We start from the raw sequence: 23,293 nt of genomic DNA, 5'->3' as shown, positions 1-23,293 counted from the left end.
CCATTTTACAGTTGAGGAAACTGAGGCTTATAGGAACAATTATTGCCTAGAGTCACACAGTTTGTGTTGGAGGTCACAGTTGAACTCAGGACTTTATGGCAGAGCTTCATTACCATATTCCAGTTGTTTCTAGTTGTGAAAATGAAATCTATCCTACCAGTAATTTAAGTATGGGAATGATAATAATAATAATAAATTATATAACTAATAATAATTCTTTTTGTTAGAAGATCAAATTTTGTGTAGTAAGAGTATGAGTAGAAAGAGAATTGATATAAAAGATATTGAAGAAGTAGCTCTCAAAAGGAAAATGATGAATGAAATTGGAAAAATTCATATTTCCCCACTGGGTAGCTAGATGGAGCAGCAGATAGATGGCTGGTTATGAAATCAGGAATTTTTATCTTTCTTGGTTTAAATCTAACCTCATACACTTATACTAGCTTTGTGACCCTGAATAAATCACTTAACCCTGTTTACCTTAGTTCCTTATCATGGAAATGACAAACAATTAAAGAGTTAGACAGGACTTAAGAAAAACAACAAATTTTCATATAATGGAAGCCACAGGAATGGGTTAGATTCTAAAGGGAGAGTGTAAATAGAGAAGAGAAGAAAAGAGAAATATGAGCTTTTGCATTTGCTCATTTTTTATGAATGAGGGATAGAAGAAAAAAATAGGAATCAACATAAAAAAGACTTCTAAGTCAGAGAGAGAAAGAAGGAAAATCAGAACAAAACAGTAAAATAGAGCAATGCTCAAGCAGTCAAGTGAGGTGAGGATATTAAAAATGAAAAGGTGGTAGGCAATTTTAAATGCTACAGAAAAGTAGAGAAGGATAAAAATCAAAGCTATTGAATTTAGCAAATAGTAACTTTAAATATTTTAAAGATAAATTACAATGAAATAAAGATATAATAAAGATAATGGTTTCAGAATAATAATGAAGACAGAATTTAGACTGTAAGAGGTTAAGATATTGAGAAAGTAGAGTCAGAGAAAATAGATTCTTTGTAAGATAAAGCAATTTTTAATCTTTACTTTATCCTCCCTCTCTTCTTACCACTCATCACCTTATCTGCTTCTAAGATTCAGTAATACTGATATCCTTGGTATTCTTCAGGCATAACACTTTATTGCTTGATTCTAAATATTTTCACTGGCTTTTTGACCTACCTTGGATTCTCTACTTTCCTTGTCTCTGCATCAATGCTGCTCTACTTGACTTCAAGTCATAACTAACATTTCACCTTATATGAAAAGTATTTTCCTCAATTTCTCCTTCTTAAGACTAGTGTCTTTTTTCTTCAATTTATTCCCTATATAGTGTTATATCTTGCAGTTCGGATGTCTCCTCAATTAGACTGTGAGAAATTTGAGAGGTGGAACATGGGCGTTTTGCATTCTTTGTATCACCAGTGTTAATTGGTTAACAGTTAACTGATTTGTCATTTAAGTAACAAAAACTATGGTTTCCTCCCTGAGAAGAAATACTCAGTTGACTCTCTCCTTTTTGGAGGGAGTTAGTGTAATTTGATTCCTTTGCAAAAATTATATATACATGCCTTGTTTTCATCTCGGCAATTTGTGCCAAATTTGGACAGGTCTGTTCCCTGACAGTTTGTGATTTTCAGCTCCTACATAAAAAGCCAGGTTGAGGTCAGATAATTGATTCCCTGTATTGTTAATATCTATATATACACCTATAATTAATTATTTAACATAACAATAGGTATTTATTGTCAACATTTTATTATAATGCAAACTATTGCACCATAGGAACTAATGAACAAGAGCATCCCTAAAACATCTGAAAAGACTTCTATGAAGTGAGCAGAACTTGGAGAGCGTTGTACACAGTAACAGTTCTGTGATCAATATTAACAGGACACTGATGATCTGAGAATGACTTAATTATCAGAAATCCAAGGATCCAAGATAGTTACAAGGGACTCATGATAGAAAACATTATATGCTGCTATAGAAGGAACTGATGAATTCTGAATATAGATTGAAGCATACTCTTAATTTTATTTCCAACATGATTTTTCCCCTAGTTTAAGGAAAAAATTTTCTTCCTTCACAACATGAACATGAAAATATGTTTAATAATGTCTTCCTCCCTTAGCTCTAGCCAGAAAAATCAGATTTAGAAAAGAGGGCAATAAAAGAAGTGGGACAAAATTGAATTTGGTTGCAACCTCCATCTTTTTTGGTGTTAGGACATTCAGTATTCTCTTGTCTTGGGGAACAGGGAAGGATACGGGAGAGGGAGAGAAAATGGCTCTAAAAATATCAGAAAACTATTATTGAAAAATTGTACTGACATTTTATCTTGGAAAAATGTAAAAATAAAACAGAAAACAAAAGTTAACATGTAGTAATTCCCCTTTCCTCCTTTTAATTGTGACAAACTGTATAATTTATTTTAAATGTAGGGGATTGTAAGTGATGAATAGGAAATTGTATTCTAAACAATTGGTTACCTTACAAATATCCTGAAATTGTGGTTTAATAATGCATTCCTCCCTTAGTTCTAGCCAGAAAATCAGCTTTAGAAACGGGACAATAAAATAGATGGGGCACAATTGAACTTGGTTTCATTCCACACCTCTTTTGGAACCGGGACACTTACGAGCCTTTTGTTTGGTATTGTCTCATGTTGGCAAACCTACAGTACAAGTGATGGAGGAATGATGCTCCCTTCTCCCTCTTCATCATACCTGAGGAAATTTCTCACTTTACCTTCTCCTCTGCCTAGCAGTCCAATAGGAAAGCTTCCTGACTCTCCTGTCTGTGATATTTGGGCAATCAGTGTCTAAAAGGTTCAATATCACTGGTATAGTCAATGAGTGATAATTATAACGACGATGATGATGGTGACACTGGGTATGGTGATGATGATCATAATAATATTTATTATCCCTTTAATCCTGGGCAAAAGATATAGAAGGTCTATTTTTCTTTTCATGCTCTTAAGCTCTGAAAGGATAGGTCAAAAGAAGAAAATTCCTTACGAAGAAAATAGTTTGGGGACCTTTCATATGTTGATGTGCCTCAAGATGCTTCCTCATTGGCTTGCCCCAAGTTCACAGGAAAACCTCAGTATGATCAGATACCTTGTTTTCTTTTGGAATTCTAATGGATGAAAGTGAATACAAACATATACAACTAATTTATATTCATAGAACATATGCTCATATCCACTTTGGTCATGGTGTATTAGTGGGGAAATTGAGAAGGAACCAGAGTTGCCAGATATTTGGGGAATAAATAAGATAACACCACTTCTCAACCCCCTCTTCCCTCAAGCAGAGCTGTTAACTATGTAGTCAGATCTGACTAAAGCTGAAAGGGTAAGAGAAAATCCCCCTTAGCCTCCTTTTTTAGATGATGTACATTGTAATTCCCCTCCTAACATTGAATATGATTGAGCCTTTAGTAAAAACCCAAATATCTATTTATTTGGGTAAAAGGGTAGAAATATAATGAGGATAGAGGAAAAGAGGAGGTCCCTAGCTATTTCCCTTCTACAGATGATCTTAGGGGTTTGAATCAGGGAGTCTTCTTTAGAATTAAGGCTCTGATTTTTCCCTAAGGGAAAAGTCTCTATCCTAAAGGTATCACAGATGAAATGGACAGGATCTTCTGTTTCTTAGGCAAAAGGACTAAGAGATATATATATATTCTTCACAGTAAGGGTTAGTTCCTTCTCTCTTCATACCAAGGAGAAAAGAGCCTTTAGCTTCTCAACTGCTCCTCCTTTTAGCTTGACTGGAAAGTTCCATTGCTGATGGCAGCTGGGTTCCATCTCATCTCATCCTGAGACAGTTTTTAAATCTAGTCTTTTCCATTTCTTTTGACATTTCCCTCTTACACAATGGGTAGAGAAAGTACAGCCCAAAATTTGCTTATACATTTTCTGAATTAGAGTAATTACTAAGTGTTATACTGGTTAAGGTGTATAAAGTGTATAAAGACATACTGTCTGAAGTCAGGAAGTCTCATTTTTCTGAGTTGAAATCTGGCTTCAGACACTTAATAGCTATATTACTTATTAACTATTCTGTACCAATATTTAATTACACAATAATTAATTTATCAATTATTATTTATTTATTACTATATTAACACCTTTGTTTTCTAAAATTTCCTTATTTATTAAATGAGTTGAGAACGGAAATGGTAACAACTCTAGGATCTTTGCCAAAAAAAAAAAAAAAACCAAATGGGATCTTAGAAAGGGAGACATGACTGAAAATAATGTTTGAACTGCTCTGAGCAGTCATTTATTTTTTGTGCTCAAATCATTACTTGGAAGTCAAAATAGATATCATGCTTAATGAAAGTGTTTCAGTTTTGAATTACTTGAAACCAGTATCCCATTGCAAATCAGTCCATGACTGAGTGATAAAATAAAATAATAAAAACAGAGAAAATGCATCACGGGATTTTAAAGGCAAGTGCTCTCTCAGTAAGATTATGAGGATGAAGGGCTATATGAAGGTCATTACAAGTAGCTATGGTTATCAAAACAAAATAATTTCACAACTGGAAGGGACATTGGAGGTCATCCAGTGTTACTGCTACAACATGCTTGAAAATATATTGAACAGTTAACTTTTTTTCTTGAAGATCATCAGTGAAGGGGAATACATCATTTCTCATGTCCGTTCATTTTTATTTTGGACAATTCAAATAATTAAGAAAATTCCTCATATCAAATTTAAATTTGCTTCTTTGCAAAGTAAACTCATTACTTCTAGATCTTCATTATCAGGACAAGTAGAACAAGATTAATCCTTCTTCCTCATAATATCCCTTCAAATGCTTGAAGGCATTTATTATATCTTCACTGAAAATTATGTCATCTTAAATATACTTTTATGCTGACCATGGATCTTTTTTGTCCTTGGACTTCTGCTGTTCCTGCCTCACTAGTATCTAAACCTGAATAATTTGGGTAATCTACACTCTAAATTTCTATTTTCTACTATATTGGAAAAAGTCTTGAAAATGTGTAAACTACACACATTATGACTTGAGTTCCATAATCCTCTCATGGCTACATTACTGTTTTTATTCATCATTTTATTCATCATTTGACTTTACTATAGATTCATCAGAATTGACTACTCCAAACTTGTTCCTATTACTCAAAACACTAAATTTCACCTCTTTCACAATCTCTTACCTGTTTTATTCATTTAATGTGGCCCACTCTTCTCCATGATGGTTAAAGTGAGAAAGTCGAAAGCAAACATTAACATCCAAATTCCTTCCCAAACTTCACCATCTGTTTTCTCTCAGCTTTTTTCTACCTTTCAAGCCTCAGAAGAAGAGTTGCTTTGACAAAGTTAAACCCTTAGTCTTTGTTCTTGGTCTTATCCACTGATCTTTTCTTTTGTCCTTCCTCCATTGATAACCTTCCATTCTTTCTCACTGTCCATTGATTGCCACTCTATTGGCTCATCTTTTTTCCCCTAAAACCATCAGGTTCAACCTCACTTTGATCCTGTTTTTCAATCAAACTACTCTCATATTCTCATTTATTCAACATTGACAAGCTTCAATGAAGTGTTATTCTGTTTATAATATTTATAAATTAATTATATGTGCCTAGCAAAGCAGAGTGTTTTTATTTTGAGGCCAATTATATCATCTTCATTCCATATATGATGAAAGCCAAGGTCACCCTGTAGGTTCAAATCTACCTGAGATGTCACAAGTTTCTAGTCTAGAAGCATTTGGACAAGTCCCGGGATGTCAAAGGCATGTGCACAACTCACTTTGTCAAGGATATCTTGGCAAGGCATTTAAGATAATTTTTTTCATTATTTTACTCAAAATATAATTATTGAGTACTGATTCTCATGCACAATCTTTCAGTCAACAATTGAGATTTTTTATTGACTGTTTAAATCTGTGGTTATCGTTTATCCTTTTAATACTTGGTATTCAATAGAAATACATGCAGAGGATGTGGTTATAAGAAGCCATGAAACAATTAATGTAAACTGATTAAAGTTGCTTAATTAGTTTAACTTTTTCACATATATACACTATAACTTATTCAATCATTCCCTGATTGATGGACATCCCTTTAATTTCCTGTTCTTTGCTATCACAAAAAGAGTTTGTATAAATATTTTTGTACAAATACATCCATTTCCTTTATCTTTGATCTTTTTGAGATACAGATTCAATAATGACATTGCTAGGGGAAAGATTATACACAGTATTGTGGCCCTTTCAGACTAGTTTCAAATTGTTGTCTGGAATATTTGTATCAGTTTCACAGCAACGATTTTCCTTTTCATTTATAAAATCCTACTCTTAAAAAAAATCATTTCTACACAATCTCTGCAGACACTGCCTCACAAAGCAAACACTAAATGGATCTTTATGGCATTTATTAAGCACTTATGCTAACGTGACAGAGGCTAGCATTAAAGAAAAATTGCCAGCCTAAACAGTGTGTGAAACTGATCACATCGATGGGGGAGGGGCCCCAGGAGATGGAAATCTTAAGTAGGAAAAGACTCTGGTTGGTAGAGGAGTTGGTTTCTCTCAGTCTTGAGAAGCCGAGGAGAGAAATTGGGAAAAGACTTTCTCCTGAGGGTTACCCACTTTTCCTGCTGGTGACTGGAAATCTTTCCTCACAACACTTCCCAAAATTGAAGGGACTTTCTGAAGAGAAACCTGTGCAGATTTTACCTCAGCTCCTGTTGCCCACAGGTGAATCAAGCTGACTTTCTCTCAGTTGACTCAGACTGCCAAGGCCTGAGTTCCCCCCAAACTTGAGGAGGGAGGAAAAGGGCTTTAGATAGAAACAGGGACACCTTTTCCCACTTCCTTTTCCCATTCTTTCCATGCTAGTTATTCCTTTGTATTATCTTGATTGAGTTGATATTAAGAGAGTTAACTTTTCCCCAAGGTTAGTGTGAGTGAACAGATCAAGGGAAGACCCTTTGGTCTCAAGTAGTAGAGGAGGAACAAGAGGGACAAGAGTGAATTAGAGAGAGCAACTTTAGCTAAGGAGGGAAGGCAGAAGGGGGAAAATCTTCAAATCCCCTCTCTTCTCTCTGAGCCAACCCTAAACATCAGTTGTCTCCCCTGAACCCTGCTTTGAGAAGGGGGGGTCTCCACTCTTTCCCCCTCTTGATACTGAAAGTCTTACCCATTGGATACAAATTAACTTCCCTTTATAATACAGATGGCACCCTGGATTTAAAAGAACCCCATTTATAAAAAGAAAAAAAAAGCTTTAGTAACTATCACCAACTGTCATCAACTGTCAGTTGTGAATTTGTTGTCAATTACAACTTCTGAGTCTAGCAGACATTGTCACTGGCTCTGCCTAGGGGTTTCCACACAGGATCAAAGACATCTTCATTCCTGGTGGGGGGAGTACAAGTCAGTTACCAAATGCACTTTGTTCATTTGGAAAACTGAGGAATAGAGACTACTGTAAAAGGGAGGCTATACTAGGGTTGTCAGTGATACGATCTAGCCATCTTGGATCCTATCTAGCTAGAAGCAAAGGGTGTGGAGGTAACAACCATTTTCTAACTGTTAACTCCTTACAGTTAGAGCCTAGAAAAGATCTAATGGGAAACATGTTTCAACTAATACTGTGGTCTCTTGCAGTAGGAATAATTGTCATTTATTGGGGCTACTGTATCATTTAAAATACAGTGGCAGGGATTAAAGACAATGTTCTGGAGACATTAACCAATATGACTATGGGATGGACACAGTTACCACTGAATTATCTAGACATGAATTACCTCTGGCAAAGCATACCCCAAGTCTATGTTGTGTTTCTGGCAGTGACTAACATCTTAAAGTACATCAAATCTGGTGCCAACTTGATTTTCCAAAAGAAAACTGTACATGCTTTAGTCATTGATAATATATTAGAGACATTGTTTGGTCAGATCCCTATTATAACTGAGATATGACAGGATTACATGCAGAGAAAACAAGGCATGGGGAAGGGAACAGACGAGGAGACTTGGGACGTAACGGCACAGACTAAAAAGGACGGTGTAGTTGCTAATATTAGTACTAGGGCACCATTAGGGGAAGTAGGGGGAAATGACCTTGAAATAACATACAGGCACAAACAACAAAGCACCAACAAATGCATTTGCTAACAATCTTGCAAATGCATCGAAGTCTCAAAAGATTATGCCTTTGCATGATGTAGCTAAGGTCACTGATAACTCTGGCATCTTACATGCAAAGGTTCATGAGTCATTCACTACACATGACTTAGAATCTTTACATAAACTCATGCCCAAGTTGTTATTAGAAACTGATCTCACAATTAAAGAACTAAAAAGATCATTTTGCCTCTATGAAACAGATTTTAAACATGCAGAAATTCTTTTATCTGAACTTTTTACACCCCAGGAACATAAAAACTTTATTGAGCAAACTAGAAAAGATTCTTTACCCATGAGCTGGCCAGAAGTTTTTGAAGATCTGGATTTTTCTAATCTAAGATCAATGACTTATCTAAGATAATTCCATGAGGACCTATTGCAGGGAATTAAGCAATTGTCAGAAAGACAAAATGCATAGGGGACATTTGACAGATTATCCCATGAAAAAATAAGAATGCCCAAGTGCATTTATAGATTGTCTTATTGAAAAAACTGAGGGACTGTTAGGCTTATAAGGGGTAAAATTAGGGGTTATTGACTTAATATATTATACTAGTAGTTGCCAGGTTTCAATCCAAATAAAATGATCAATTCAGTTTGGGATTTTTATGATGGTTTAATTACAATAGAGGGAAGGAATTAAGAAGAAGAAGAGAGAGAAAAGGATATAAGTTTTCTCCAGCCTAGCCTAAGCCAAGGGAAGTTCAGAGAACTCAGCCATGAGGCCTCCTCAGAAGATCAAAACTAGCTTGGCTTCCAGCCTCGAGGTCTACTCTGAGATGAGGGCCTCCTAAGAGGGTAGTGCTTTAGGAGGTAAAGGAAGGAAGAATCAGCCAAACCACTCACCTAGGTCTCTCAGGGAAGATGCCTCACCTAACCCATGCTATAGAGCTTCTCCCAGTTACCTCACCAACCAGCCTCAAACTACCAAACTGCCAAAGATATCCAGCACACTGCCACCAGCCACATGAGTCAGAGAGAGAGCCATGTCTCTTCGAGAGAGGCCAGAGAGAGGAAGTGATGCAAAATATATAGGCCATTCCTTATATCACTTCCTGAGTCTCACATGTACCAATGGCAGCTTAACCTTGACTTAGAACAGCCCAGGAGGTCTGTCAGTTGTTTCTCATTTGTCACGTGCTAGCATATGTGGCCATAGGCCATCCTCCTCACAGTTAATCTTTAAGTGGAGGTGTATACATTCCTTGGTTGCTAAATCTCTAACACTAAGCAAAATGGAGAAAATCTGAAATTCACAGACTTTAATCCTGATTCAAAAGAATCAGAGGCACATGTGAGGAAACAATTTTTCAATGGATATGACAAGCACTTGAGAGATTTCCTCAGGGACTATTGCCCTGAGTTTGACACCATCTCACTTAATGAACATATGGACATTTCCACTTATCTCTATGATAACAGAGTAGATCAGGAAAAAGAAAAGGGTGATTTAAAGACAAAGCTCCTAGAAATATTAAGGCAGAAAGAATTACAGGAGATTAAGAACCTGGCTACAATTAAGACATTTAACATACTAACCATACAGTATAGACAGAGACCCCAAAGTCAACAAAGGGTGCAAAAAGATACCTTTTTATGTTCTTATCAAGGACACATAGTAAGAAATTGTGCAATGAAACATTGCTATGAAAGGGCCAAAATAAGAGAGATGGGAAAGGCCAGAATGCATATTATCAGGGAAAAGTATATAATAACAAAAACTATGGGAGGTAGGACTCTAATAGAAAACAGTGTTGCTTTCACTGAAGACTAAGAGACCTGAAATCCATGGAAGCAGCAATAGCTTCTGGAGCAAAACCCTGTTATTCAAAAGTTTTAGTGAGGAAAATCATTATACTGAATGATGCATAGCATTATCTAGTAAAAAAGAGGCAAATTTGGGAAATGCCCCAGAGAGGAAATATGAGGGTATAATAAGCATAAAGGGCAAAAAGGGATATGGTAGAATGGAAAAAGAAAACTTTAAAATTTTAGTGGTGGAGAAACAGATAGTTGGGCAAGATGCCAAGTGAAGCAACTTAAATACAAAACAAAAGTCTAGAATTGAGGTGGAGAATGAAATTGCATAGATAAAAGCAGACATGAAACATGACATTTATGGTTCACAATACATGGGCACACAAAACTGCATGGAGAAAGGCAAGGAACAGATTAAAAACCTTTTTAAAAATTTCTTAGCTTGCAGAAGAGGTCTTGAGAGTGGAAAATTAAACCCGGCTAGCAAATCTTTAAAACAGCAACTTAAGTATCCACACCATTCTGATAAGATAGCCAAATGAGACATTGTTGCAAATTATTTTGAAGCTGATACCATATACATCTAAGAGGGGAAAGAAAAATAAATGAGGGGAGAACTAACTTAAACCCAAAAGTCAAAGACTTTTACCCAAAAAATCCTTTCATACTCAAAGACACAAGTTCTGGGGATAGGTTTAGCACAGACCAATACCAAAATTCCCTGAATCAGAGACTGCAAACAATCTAAGAGAGTGGGAACAGAAGAGTCTTTGATAGTGAAATATCATCCAAGCAGTTCTCAAATTGAAATTAACACAAACCTTTCCTCTGAGCAATGTTAACTCACAAATAGCAGTGGTTTAAAGTGATACAGAGCTAATTGATAATAGTGCATTGAATGGGAATGGAATAAGTGAAGAGGGGAAGGTAGATTACACTATAACATCTACAAAACCTGAAACATCTATTTTTTATACATGAGCATTACAAACCATGGGGCAAGAAGAAGGTTCTGATGATAATGGGAAACCTATGTATGTAAACACCATAATAGCTAATTTACAAGAGACTCCAGAACCATATCTTGGGACAGAAGTGGGAGAACAAAAGTAGAAACCTCTCAGTGATACAGAGGAAAACAGATCTGTATTGAAGTCATACCCAGATGATACCACCATAGAGGGAATAGTTTCTATGTCAACAGATTCATAAGATGGAGTAGATAAACAAGAACCTGATCCAAAAGATATGATAGAACTTGTGCACTCCAGTAACATAATAGCAGATCTGCAGGAAGCAGTAAACCCACAAGAATCAAATTTCTCACCACAGAACACAGAATTAGAGAATATTACTAGGCAACAGCTAGAAAAAGAATTAGGGAATATAGAAATCACTGAAATAGGGTCAGACCAAGACACAAAACCTGATTTAACACCTAACACAGAATTATAACAGGTCACTAAATGAAAGCTAATGAAAGACCTGGAGAGTACAGAAATTAGTGACCAAGAGTCAGGCTCAGATCTAGATGATACAGTACCAAATGATACAATTATAGTTGACCAAAACAGTGATAAAGAACAAGAACCCTATGAGTATATCAAGCTCTATGGTAAAGTTCACAAAGATTTCGATGAGTGGGACACAAATAATGAACACCTGAATTCAGAACAAGCCAATATTTTCTAAATCAGATTCTGATTAAGCAATTGAAAACATAGGAAACTCTTTATCAGTAGAGGAAATTATGTATATTATAGGAGTCAATAGTTAGGAAAAATTTTGTAAAAAATATGATTTAGGGGACAGTGACACTGAATTGGAAGTAATTTTATAGAGAACAAACTGAAGTAGAGATAGGCAATGAAATGCTATTATCACATCTGCTTTCTCCAACCTTGAGCATCCCATAACACAACATATACCATCTATTAGTAATACCTGGGACCAGAACTGGTTTGAGTTCTATAGTGTAGCAAACAACGTGAAACTTTATAAGAACCCAGACTGGTACTAGGCATAATATCTGACACATGATCCACAAAGAAACTTTAATCAGATCACAAAATCCCCTAAAACCATAATGACCATCCCTGGTTGAAAAAAAAAAAAACTGAGACGAGTCCACAAACCCCAGTAAATGTAGATGAGAAACATCCAAGATGCTATTCGAACATCTTACCTAAATAAAAACTGTTGCATGAAAAAGAAATAGAATAATGCCCAAAACAGATAGTATAAATTTGGGTTAGTTAGATCAGGGAAGATTAGCGTAGCCTGTGAAACACAGGAGAAGAGGTTCTTTGAGGAACCTGGGAGTTTATTTGGATGGATTTAGAATCCCTTAGAATTCGTGATATGTACATATGTAGTATAATAACGATCTAATCCACTAATATAGCTAAAAGAGGAAAGAGTTAACATACTAACTATTAATAGAGAGGTACAGAATAGTTTAGGGTGGAAAAGGGTATGTTGCAACTAGAAAGGTAACATAGGGACAGAATAAATCAGATTTAATTAGATATAAGTTTATATATATATATATATACATATAATTGTGAATTGTTACAATGTAATTAGTATTACATAAGGCATAGGATAGTTCAATTTTAATTAAGAGTTAAATTTTATATTGATTGCAGTAGGAAAGACCTTTGTATTAAGAAATTTTTATTTTGTAAACATTTTGTTGGCACATAATCCTAACCCTCTTCCCACAACTCAGTCTTAGCATAAGATAGGAATTTAGATTAGCAAATAGACAGATTAGGATATGATTTATTATTTTGGGAGGGGGAAGGTTACATGGGAACAATAAGTAACATAGATAGATTAGAATAGACATAGAAGGTAAGTAACTGGCATGGTTCAGGGTAGCACAAAGCAAACAACAGGAAATGGAGGATTTGTGACAGAGGCTGGCATTAAAGAAAAAGTGCCAGCCTAAAGGATGTGTAAAACTGATCACATCAATGGGGGAGGGGCCCAAGAAGATGGGAATCTTGAGGAGGAGAAGAATCTGGCTGGTAGATGAGTTACTTTCTCTCATTCTTGAGAAGCCAAGGAGAGAAATTGGGAAAAGACTTTCTCCTGAGGGTTACCCACTTTTCCTGCTGGTGACTGGAAATCTTTCCTCACAACACTTCCAAAATTGAAGGGACTTTCTGAAGAGAAACCTGAGCAGATTTTACCTCAGCTCCTGTTGCCCACAGGTGAATCAAGCTGACTTTCTCTCAGTTGACTCAGGCTGCCAAGGCCTGAGTTCCCCCCAAACTCGAGGAGGGAGGGAAAGGGCTTTAGATAGAGACAGGGACACCTTTTCCCCACTTCCCTTTCCCATTCTTCCCTGTTTGTTATTCCTTTTGTATTACATGATTGAGTTGATATTAAAAGTTATCTATTCCCCAAGGTTAATATGAGTGAACAGATCAAGGGAAGACTCTTTGGTCTTGAGTAGTGGAGGGGGTACAAGAGGGATAAGAGTGAATTGGGGACAACAACATTATCTAAGGAGGGAAGGCAGAAGTGGGAAATTTTCAAACTCTCTCTTCTCTCTCTGAGTCAACCTTAAACATCAGCTGTATCCCTTGAACCCTGCTTTTAAAAGGGAGGTTCTTCTCTCTTCTGCCCCAATACTGAAAGTCTCTGTTACAAATTAACCATCCCCTTATAATACACTAAGCATTGTGCAAAGATTTCATCATACAAATTATGAAGTATAAGAGTTCTCCTTGCTTTCAAGGAGCTTTCATTCTAAAAAAAAAAAAGAAAGTCATTATATAGCAGAATTATAATTAGGGAAAAAAAGTATTTTTAGTTTGAAATTCATAGTGTGTGGAGTGGAATATTGAGGGGGAGCTTAAACCCCTAGAAATCACTATAATGAGGAGATAGTAGGCTTGATAAGATGCTGGCAGAGAAAAGGCTTCTTTATTTGGAAAAAAAAAAACAGTGGATAGCATAGAAGGGGAGAAAGGAAGGGAAAGAAAAGGGATTTTGCCTACACAAGCTGCTTTCTTGGGGCAAAAAATGTCCTCTTTCCTTCTACATACAATCACAGAATTTTATATTTCTGACCCAATATTCTCCTCCTTCCTTCTGTCCAATCCCAGGAGTGTGGGTGGGGGTGGGGCTGTGATGTTTCAAATCTTGAGTACATAATTTTCAACATTACTTACTCCTAAAAACCTACATGTTTCCTGGGCTATAGATACAATTCTTCTCAAGGTTTTTTTGAAAATAGATCAAGAAAACTAAAACTTTTATGGAGTTGGAGGGCAGTTTTAGTCTAAAGAATAGTAATACACTAAAGAATAGTTAAACCCCTAAAAAATGGGGTTTCAAGCCAAATACTACTCTGAGAATTACACACTGAATCTCATTCCACATAATAGGGATGATAAAAGTAATTAACTATAGGGAAATGGGGAATGTGTAATTGGAAATTGGTTACCCTAAAAACTACATTTCCTGGTAGCCCACTGACTTCCTATCATTATGTACTTCCTGTAGACAGGGGATATTAGGCAGTGGGGCAAAGAGGTCCCCACCTCTTTTTTCTCTTCCTGTTGGTGGCTATTGTGGTAAGGGGAGATTTTGAACAGCTTGATTAACCATGGGAATGTGTTTTGTTTTGTTTCTTTTATTTTGTTACCTTTTTATTCCTTTACTTCTAATAAATCTTTAATAAATCCCTTAAAATAAAATATTTTAATTACTTGAGATTAATTTTAATTTTTAAAACTTTCTTATTATTGTTTCTCCTTGTATGTGCAATCTTCAGGTTTATTTTTTCTCTCCTTTTGTATTTGAAGCACATGTCAACATTATTGAATTTTTTCTTTAATTTTTTCCATTTGACTGTAATTTAAATTATAATATATATTTGCTATAATATTAATGCATACCCAAAAGCATTAGACTATAAAAATTATTCCATTGATTGTTTAAAATATTATGGGACTTTGTTTAATGATTCTGTTTGATTCCAGAAGAAGGGAATACAAAAGCAGCCACTGTACAGTGCTAAAGAAGAACAAAGCTACATGCATAGTGCCTAAAGAAAACAAAAGTCAAAGAGACCAATCCCAATGCTATTGATGTAATTTTGAACCAAGAGAAGAGGACTTGAACTTGTTTGGGGTTCGAGGTTACTGCTGTTTTGACATATGTCAGAGGTTGGTCTTCCTTGTCCCACATTTTACCAAGTATCTCAATTTGGCTCCTCCCTGGCTCCTACAGTCTAGTCCCTTTTCTCTCTTATAGCATGGCAAGAATTTTCTAAGAATGGGCCTATCTGAAAATTATAAAAGCTATTATTGAATCCTCTGGAGTAGGGTCTGTTATGAATTTACTAAATAGGACCCTAACATAAGGGGGGCCTATAATGAATTTATTCTTGTTTTATGTATATATATATATTTATATTTATATATTTATATATATTTTATGTATATAATTTTTTGATATTTTATTCTGATTTTGAATTTTTGTATTTTCTCCAAAACTTTTTTTATTTTTTCTTCCATTTGTTTTTCTTTTATGTTTTTTTTTTTAATTTCTCTTGCTAACTGATTCATATACCTCATAACTCAGTCATGCATCCCTAAGTGATCCCTGTGTTTTTCAACATCCTCCTCAGAGGGGAATGTTTTATTATTCTAAATTGCAGTTTAAATTCTTTTGAGAGAAATTTTAGGATAAGAAACATGCTACCTCTCTGAATCTATAAAGTGAACTGTTTGGAGAAGGTGCCATGAAGATGCTTGCACAGACCACACACTGTACCAGAAGATCCTGAGTGAACTTTGGGATGTGGTGATTTAAACTGTGTGGAGTTTAATGCATTTGTTTTGTATGTTACAATTATCTTACGCCAAAGGGGACTGTCCCCTAAATTGCCTTTTGTCAATACACCTAACAATCATTGATTTGTTCTTTTTCCCATTTGTCATCAAATTATTGTAATTTAAAAGTTGATTTTGTTAAATGATAAACCGAGGAGACCAGTCTCACAGTGGTCATCAGGGGAAGTGTGTAATTGGAAATATGTTACCCTAAAAACTACATTTACCAGGAGCTCACTGACTTCCTGAGGTTATGTATTTCCTATAGATAGAGGATATTAGGCAGTGGGGCAGCTGGCCCTGGCCTCTTTTTCCCTTTCTTTATGGTGACTGTGGTGGTAAGCAGGGATTTTGAAAAGGCTGATTAGCCATGGGCAAGGGGTTTTTTCTTTGTTACCTTTTTATTACTTTATTTCTAATGATAATTAATAAATATCTTAAAATATAACATTCTACATTATTGCACATTAATTTTAATTTTTATATTAATCATTTTACAAGGCTTTCTAGGAGGAATGGTCATATTGATTTTATTGCTATTCCAGAGGTGGAAATGGATGAGGAGAAGGAAGGGCTAAATATGGTGGACCCTGTTATTATTACCAATTAGAATTGTATAGGATCTAAGATGGTTATTCAAGATATGAGGAGGTTAAGTTCCCAAAGTATGACATATCATATAGATGGTGTTACGAAAGAACAAAAACCAATATCCACTACTCTAGAGGATTCAATAATTTTCAGAAAGGCCCATTCTTAGAAAGTTCTTTCTGAAATTTCGAATTACTAGAAACATTAAAAGATTCCTCCACATTACTCATGAAAAAAAGTGCAAATTAAAACAACTAATGTGAAACCTTTTCACATCCACAAAATTGATAGAGATATAACATCATTCTATCTCTTGCTATTATGAAGACCATTATGATCATTGCATCTCTTGCTATGCCTCTCTTCTCCTATATTTCTTGTATTGTCTCGTGAAAATCAATACTTCTATACTTCAGTACTCTTTTATGTTACTGTAACTATTTTTCCTTTCCTTTACTCCTTCTTCAAGTCTCAATTTTTAGTTAACAAAATCAGTATTTAACTCTCAAATCCCTTTCCCCTTTGTCCTATTTTAACTCATGCCTTGCCAAACTTCGATATGGTGTTGCTCCTACAATCAGTGTCCTCCACAAATATGAACATATTGATGTATAGTAAAATGAAGTTACTCTAATAATGCTGATTAAGTCCACTATTAATTTATTTTCTATAGAGCATACCTCTGGGCCCATACCCAACTCACACTTAAAATTTAGAGTTCATTAGAGGACTGACTGGTTTCTCAGGTTCTAGCAATAGAAGTTGAAGGTTGATACGTTCCTACTACTTTAGCTCCAAAAGATTTTTGTGTTTCTAATTAACAGTAGATTCAATGAATTCTTAAGAAATGCATGTACTTAAATGTCATACCAAGGACAATAATTACAGAATACTTCTAGGATTATTAATATTAAGGATACCTCTTCCATTAATTCAGGACATACTCTTTCATCCTTACATACTACAGGTAGAGAGGAAGTATGCTGAGAAGTGGAGGATACCCCACAAATTGCCGTATGGGTCTTGAAAATACACCAGTTCTAAAAAGAAATGACAATCACCTGTAAACTATTTTAACCTAAATCTCTGATCCACAGAAATATGGCAGTAATCCTATAGAAACACTGAGATGGACAGTCTGTGATAACTGGAAAACAAAGTTAGTATCTAAAGTGAAAACCAAAATTTGTGAAATAATCCAAAGAAAATTCCAAAAACAATGAAATACCTTTGTTTGAGAGAGGAATAGGTGATATAACCGAAGTAGACCAGCAATCCTACAGCAATCAGCAATTAAAAAATTAAATGAAACAAGAAATTCATGTTGGAAGACATAAGATGGAAAACATTATAAAGGAAATCTATTCTTTAGAATACATGATGGGAAAATGAAAGGCCCTAAAATTAGTATGGATACATAAGACAGAAAACAATGATTCACTGTGACACCAGAAGTATTAAAATTATGTTCAAATTGTGAAAAAAGAAGAAAATCTAATAATAATGAAAACAAGTGATAAGGAAAATAAAGAAGAGATGATCAAATTATTAGACTAACTAAAAAATCATGAATAGCAACAGCAACCACAGTTCTAAAAGAATCAAATACTCAATTTCAAGAAATTATAAAAGTGTCTAAAATTCTGAGAACTAGAGGACAAAGTATAAACAGAAAGAATTCGCTGATAATCTCTAGCATGAAAACTCTAAAATGAAAATTTCTAGGAATATTATCATACAGAACTATAATTGTAATACAAATTACAGAATTTCCAGGTTGGATAAATCCAAAAAGGAATAGCTCAAGAGCCACTGTACCATAAAAATGATAACATAAATCTTGACAACTGCCATTAAAAAATGAGGAGATATTAAAATGTATTCCAAATGTTCAAAGATTAATACTTATAACCAACGATAACATTTCCAAGTAAGCTAAATAAAATTCCACAAAAGGAGAAATGGACCTTTAATAAAATATAGGATTTATAAGTATTTTTATTAAAAGTATATACATAAATAAATATTTTTAATGTATGTGTTAAGAGAAACATAGATAATCTCATTTTTTTTTATTATAAGGGAATATAGGGATTTTTGCCTATGGGCATATAGGGATATGGGGATAAGAAACATGTCTTTTTTGAACTCTTTGAACTTTTTGTGGATCATAGAGAAAAAGAAATAAAGAACGGGCAGAGGACTTTTATAAAATTTTATTTTGGGGGGAGTAAATAAAAATAGAAGCAACATTAAGCAAAAGGGTGTAGGAAATAGGAGCAAAATCACTCACACTTGAAAGAGCCATATAAGAAAAATGTTTATAATCATACAGGAAGAGGTGGGAAAACAGGTATCTGACCGAAATTGCTTTCAACCTAGTCATGATAGAAAATTAAATGCAATTACCGAAAACATGAATTTCATTATATTCAAAATGGAAATAGAGGGGGAATGAACAAGAAAGGGGAAGATAGGAGTCGATGAATGATGGTAGTAAAATAAGTCACATTGGAGGGTATACAGTGAAGGGATGATCTAAAGATGGTATAGTAAAAGTGAGCATGTTTACCTATCCCTCCCCCCAAAAAACCCTCTACAAACTAGATAAAATGCCAAATTGAAATATGATTAGAAAACCCAAGAAAAAGTCATTTTTTCAGCCCAAAGTAACTTTGGAAATGAGAAAGGGAGTTTCATGGCAACTAAGGTGGACTGTGGTGGAAGCACCAGCAACAAGGAGCAACCTATCAGCAAAGGGCAGTAAGGAACAACTGGTGAGAAAAGTGATCCCAGGGATCCTTGACTGAATTCAGGAATACATGTCATTTGGCAACTCCACCACTCATTACCAATTACTAGCTCACAGATCCAGAGTGAAAAAGAGCAGTTAAGATCTCTACCTTCTCTCTTTAAGGAGCAGTGAACCTACTTATGTAAGGAACAAGAAACAGGATCCAGGAACAGAAGTATATGACTTTGAGCCCCAAAGTACAGGGGTGCTCAATTCCAACCTTCAGTCTTGGCCTTAAGTCAGCAGTAGAATAAATATGAGCATCAGACCAAAAGCTAGGGGGAACCAGCAATTCTTTACCTCTAAATGGCTACTACATAGCCATGAAGTAGGATTAATATGATTCAAAGCATACAAACAAAGAGACCAAGACCGAGACAGGAATTGGCAGAGCACAAAGATAGGTAGCAAGGAAAAACAATCTTCTAAGGCCACACCACTTTAGAAGCATCAAAAATTTACATGCTTCTGTACTTATATGTGAAAGCAGCAGAAGGAAATAAAAAATAGATGTTCAGGACAAATATTCTCCCAAGAAATAGGTAGAGCCCAACCCAACAAAAAGTCCAAAGTTAAGAGGTAGGCTGGAAAATTTAACAAACAATAATTAAATAATCCAACTGGAGAAGTTCATATTACCAAAGCAAAAGAAGACATAGCTTAAGCTATAAGCAAGGCTTCAAAGAAAAATGACAAATTGGACACGAGCTCAAGAATTACTAAAAAAAATGAAGTCCAAAAAAGAGCAAAAAGAAAATTAAATCAAGTAAGAGTGGTAGAAAAAAATTGAGAAAAATATATGGAAAATGTATGGAAAACTATGGAAAAATGAGGAAAATTATGAAAAGAGAATTAACCTGGCAAAAAGAGGTTAAAAAATTGAAGAAGAAAACCCTTTAAAAATCAGAATAGGCCAGATGGTAAAAGGGGTACAAAGGGTCACTATATAAAATAATGTATAAAATAATTCTAAAAATTTTGAATTAGAGAAGTGAAAGTTGATGACTTCATGAGATATTAAGAAACAATCAAGCAAAGTCAAAAAATTGAAAAATCCTGAATGAAATCTCAAATGAAACTTTTAAGAATATGGGAACAAAGCTTTTAGACTTCCTAAGTCAAGAAAAAAATCCTTCAAGCAACTAAAAACAATTTAAACATTATTGTGGCTCAGTTGGTATTGTAAAGGGTGAATCTCAAATAATAAAATACCCAAGCCATCTGACAAATGTTAGAGTGATTTAATTAATATAGTAGAGAAGATTTTAAGAAGAAGGAGGAAAGAAGGGGCTAATACTAGGCAAGAAGATAGGAGATCTATAAAGTAAGGGTTTGAGTGTGAAGGAGGAAAGAATCAGCTTGACCTCCGAAGAGGCTTAGCTAAGAGGCCCTAACTTGAAATTGGCTGCAGGACAAACTCACCATCCAACACTCCAAGATGTCAGAATGCTTAGCATGCTGCCAGTCTCTCCAGGGTAAGAGAAAGAGGCAGAAATTGATGTTCCTTATATGGATGTTTTTACATCACTTTTCTGCATCTCATCTGTACCAATGAGGACTTAGCTTGATTAGGACAGCCCAGAGGTCTGTCCTTTTTTTGCACATGTCTGTTGAAGGCCATCTCCTCAGATTATTAAATCTTGAGTTTGATGCAGACCTTTCAAAATCTTGTTAAACTGAGTAGGGTGGAGAATGTGGGTTTTCCAAGACTTGATTCTGTTATTCCAAGCATCTCCATTGTTATTGATCAGGAAATAGCTAAATCGGATCTTCTAAAGAATGGTCTGATTAGGGTAGAATAGTTTTAAAATTCACAGTATCACATAAGATCTATCATCTATCACCACATATATGTGTGTGGGGTGCAGCTTGATGACTCAAGGGAAAGAGATAACAAGAGGTCTGGATTCAAATCTGTCCTCAGAGAATGTGTGACCCTTTGTAAGTCACTTAAATCAAATTGTATTTCTTTTTCTACCCTTCTGCCTTAGAATTGATACTTAGTATTCATTCTAAAATGCAAGGTAAGGATTTAAATTTTTAATTAATTGAACAGTTAATTAATGGCAGGCTTGGAATTCATGATAAAGTAGTATTGAACTGTAAAAATGATTCAGAGGATGGTTTCATAAAGAAGACATATGAAGTGATCCAAAGTGATGTGATCAGAACCAGAAGAATAATTCATATAGAATAGCAATATTATAAATAAAATTAATTTTCAAAAATTCTTTATTCAGCTTATTATTTTGTTTCTGTTTGATACTAAAGAATAAAAGTAAGTTTACAATATCTTTTGGGAGCACTGCTGCTTTTAGTTCTCATCTAATTTTAATTGTCAAGGTCCTATAAAGGTTGATGTTTATTTTTCTGATATTTTTTCTTTTATTAACTTCTTTTTAAAATTTTGAATTCAAAATTCTCTTATTTCTCTCTCCATTCTTTAGTCCTTTCTTTTCTCCCTCTCCATGCCACAGCAAGCAATCTCATATAGATATTAATCATTTTGAGGAAAAGGCTCAAAAAAAGAAGGAAAAAGTGCATTATAATATGTCTTGGTCTTGTGGCAGTTAAAATTAGTTTCTCTGCTGGAAGTATTATATTTTATGAGGTTTATTAAAGATTATTTTAAGAAAATACAAGTAAGAAAGCACTTGCGTAGGAGGGCCGGAAGGCCCATTCAATTTCACTTACATCACGAGAGACAAGTCTGCTTGGAAGCCGTAGTAGGAAGAGCCCTCAGTAGGCTTTTACAGCCAGTTAAATAGAAATTTTGACCTCGTCCAGGTGAGGATCTCAGTGAGATTACAAAGCATTCTGGGAAGTGGCCAAGGACTTCTGAGGATTGAAGTCCGGGGTTCAAATCTCCATTTTTACATTCTCCAATCAAACAACATCAGTTCTGTATGTTATTTTTCATTAGAAGTCTCTGGGTTTGTTCCAGATAGTTATATTGCTGGGAATAATCAGGTCACTTACAATTGTTAATCAAAAAATATTGCTATTACCATATATACTGTTTATCTGACTCTGATCACTTAGCATCAGTTTACATAAAGAGAAACCCTGATCAACACAATGACACATTACATTTTTAAAGGATTTGTGAAATCCACTTCCAAATAGAAAATTGATTGATTCAGAGAATATATTAAACCACATTTTTCTTCTGGAGAACAATGAGTAATGTGGAAATTGGTTTTACATGATTATATATTCCTAATGAGTTTTGAATGTTTTCCTTCTACCTGAGGCAAGAAGAAGAGAGAATTTGGAAATGAAAACATAATAATTCATTTTAAGAATTTAAAGGCAGAAAAAAAGTTGGCATAAGTGCTGGAGCAAAGGAAGGAAGGAACTACAGAAATATGGAACCAATTTCATTTATAGAGCAAAAGTGCAAAGTATAATTCTCTTCTTTAATGAGGTTCTTCTATCCCAATTATAACGACTAGGCAGAGGATTCCCAGAGTTCTATGCTATTTGCTTTGAAGTTACTAACATTCTTTCAATTGCCATATCTAATGAATTTCCCCAAATCTACATTGTTCTTCACTCACTGAGATAGGAAGTAATAAGTTGTAGGTAAAATATGAGCTAACACATAGTACATATTTTCTTGTTTATACATATTACTTATAGTAGTGCTTCTGTGGCTTTCTTCAAGTCCCAGTTAGAATCCCTCTTTCTACAAGAAGTTTTTGCTAATCCCTATTAATTTTAATGCCTTTTCTCTGTGGATTACATTCTATGTGTCCATTATATAGATTGTTTGCTCATAATAGTTTTTATTTGGTCTCTCTCATTAGACTATGAGATACTTAAGTACAGGAACTATCTTTTATATTATTATTATTTATCCTTACTGTTTAGTATAATGCATGGCACACAGTACTTTAATACTTATTGATTGCTTGACTCTATCTCTATCCACACTTAATCTCATTTTTAAATTCTATCTGCCATTTCACTAACTTCCATTAGGCATTTCTAATTGGTTGTCTCTTTAGTGTTTCAAACTCAATATGTCCAAGAGTGAACGAATCTTTCTCATAACAATCACCACACTTTCACATTTCTGTTGAGAGCACTATGGTCCTTCAAGTTAAATAGGTTCACAACTTTG

This window comes from Monodelphis domestica, chromosome 3 (assembly GCF_027887165.1).
Source record: "Monodelphis domestica isolate mMonDom1 chromosome 3, mMonDom1.pri, whole genome shotgun sequence".
Lineage (NCBI taxonomy): Eukaryota > Metazoa > Chordata > Mammalia > Didelphimorphia > Didelphidae > Monodelphis > Monodelphis domestica.
This window is presented reverse-complemented; position numbering follows the sequence as displayed.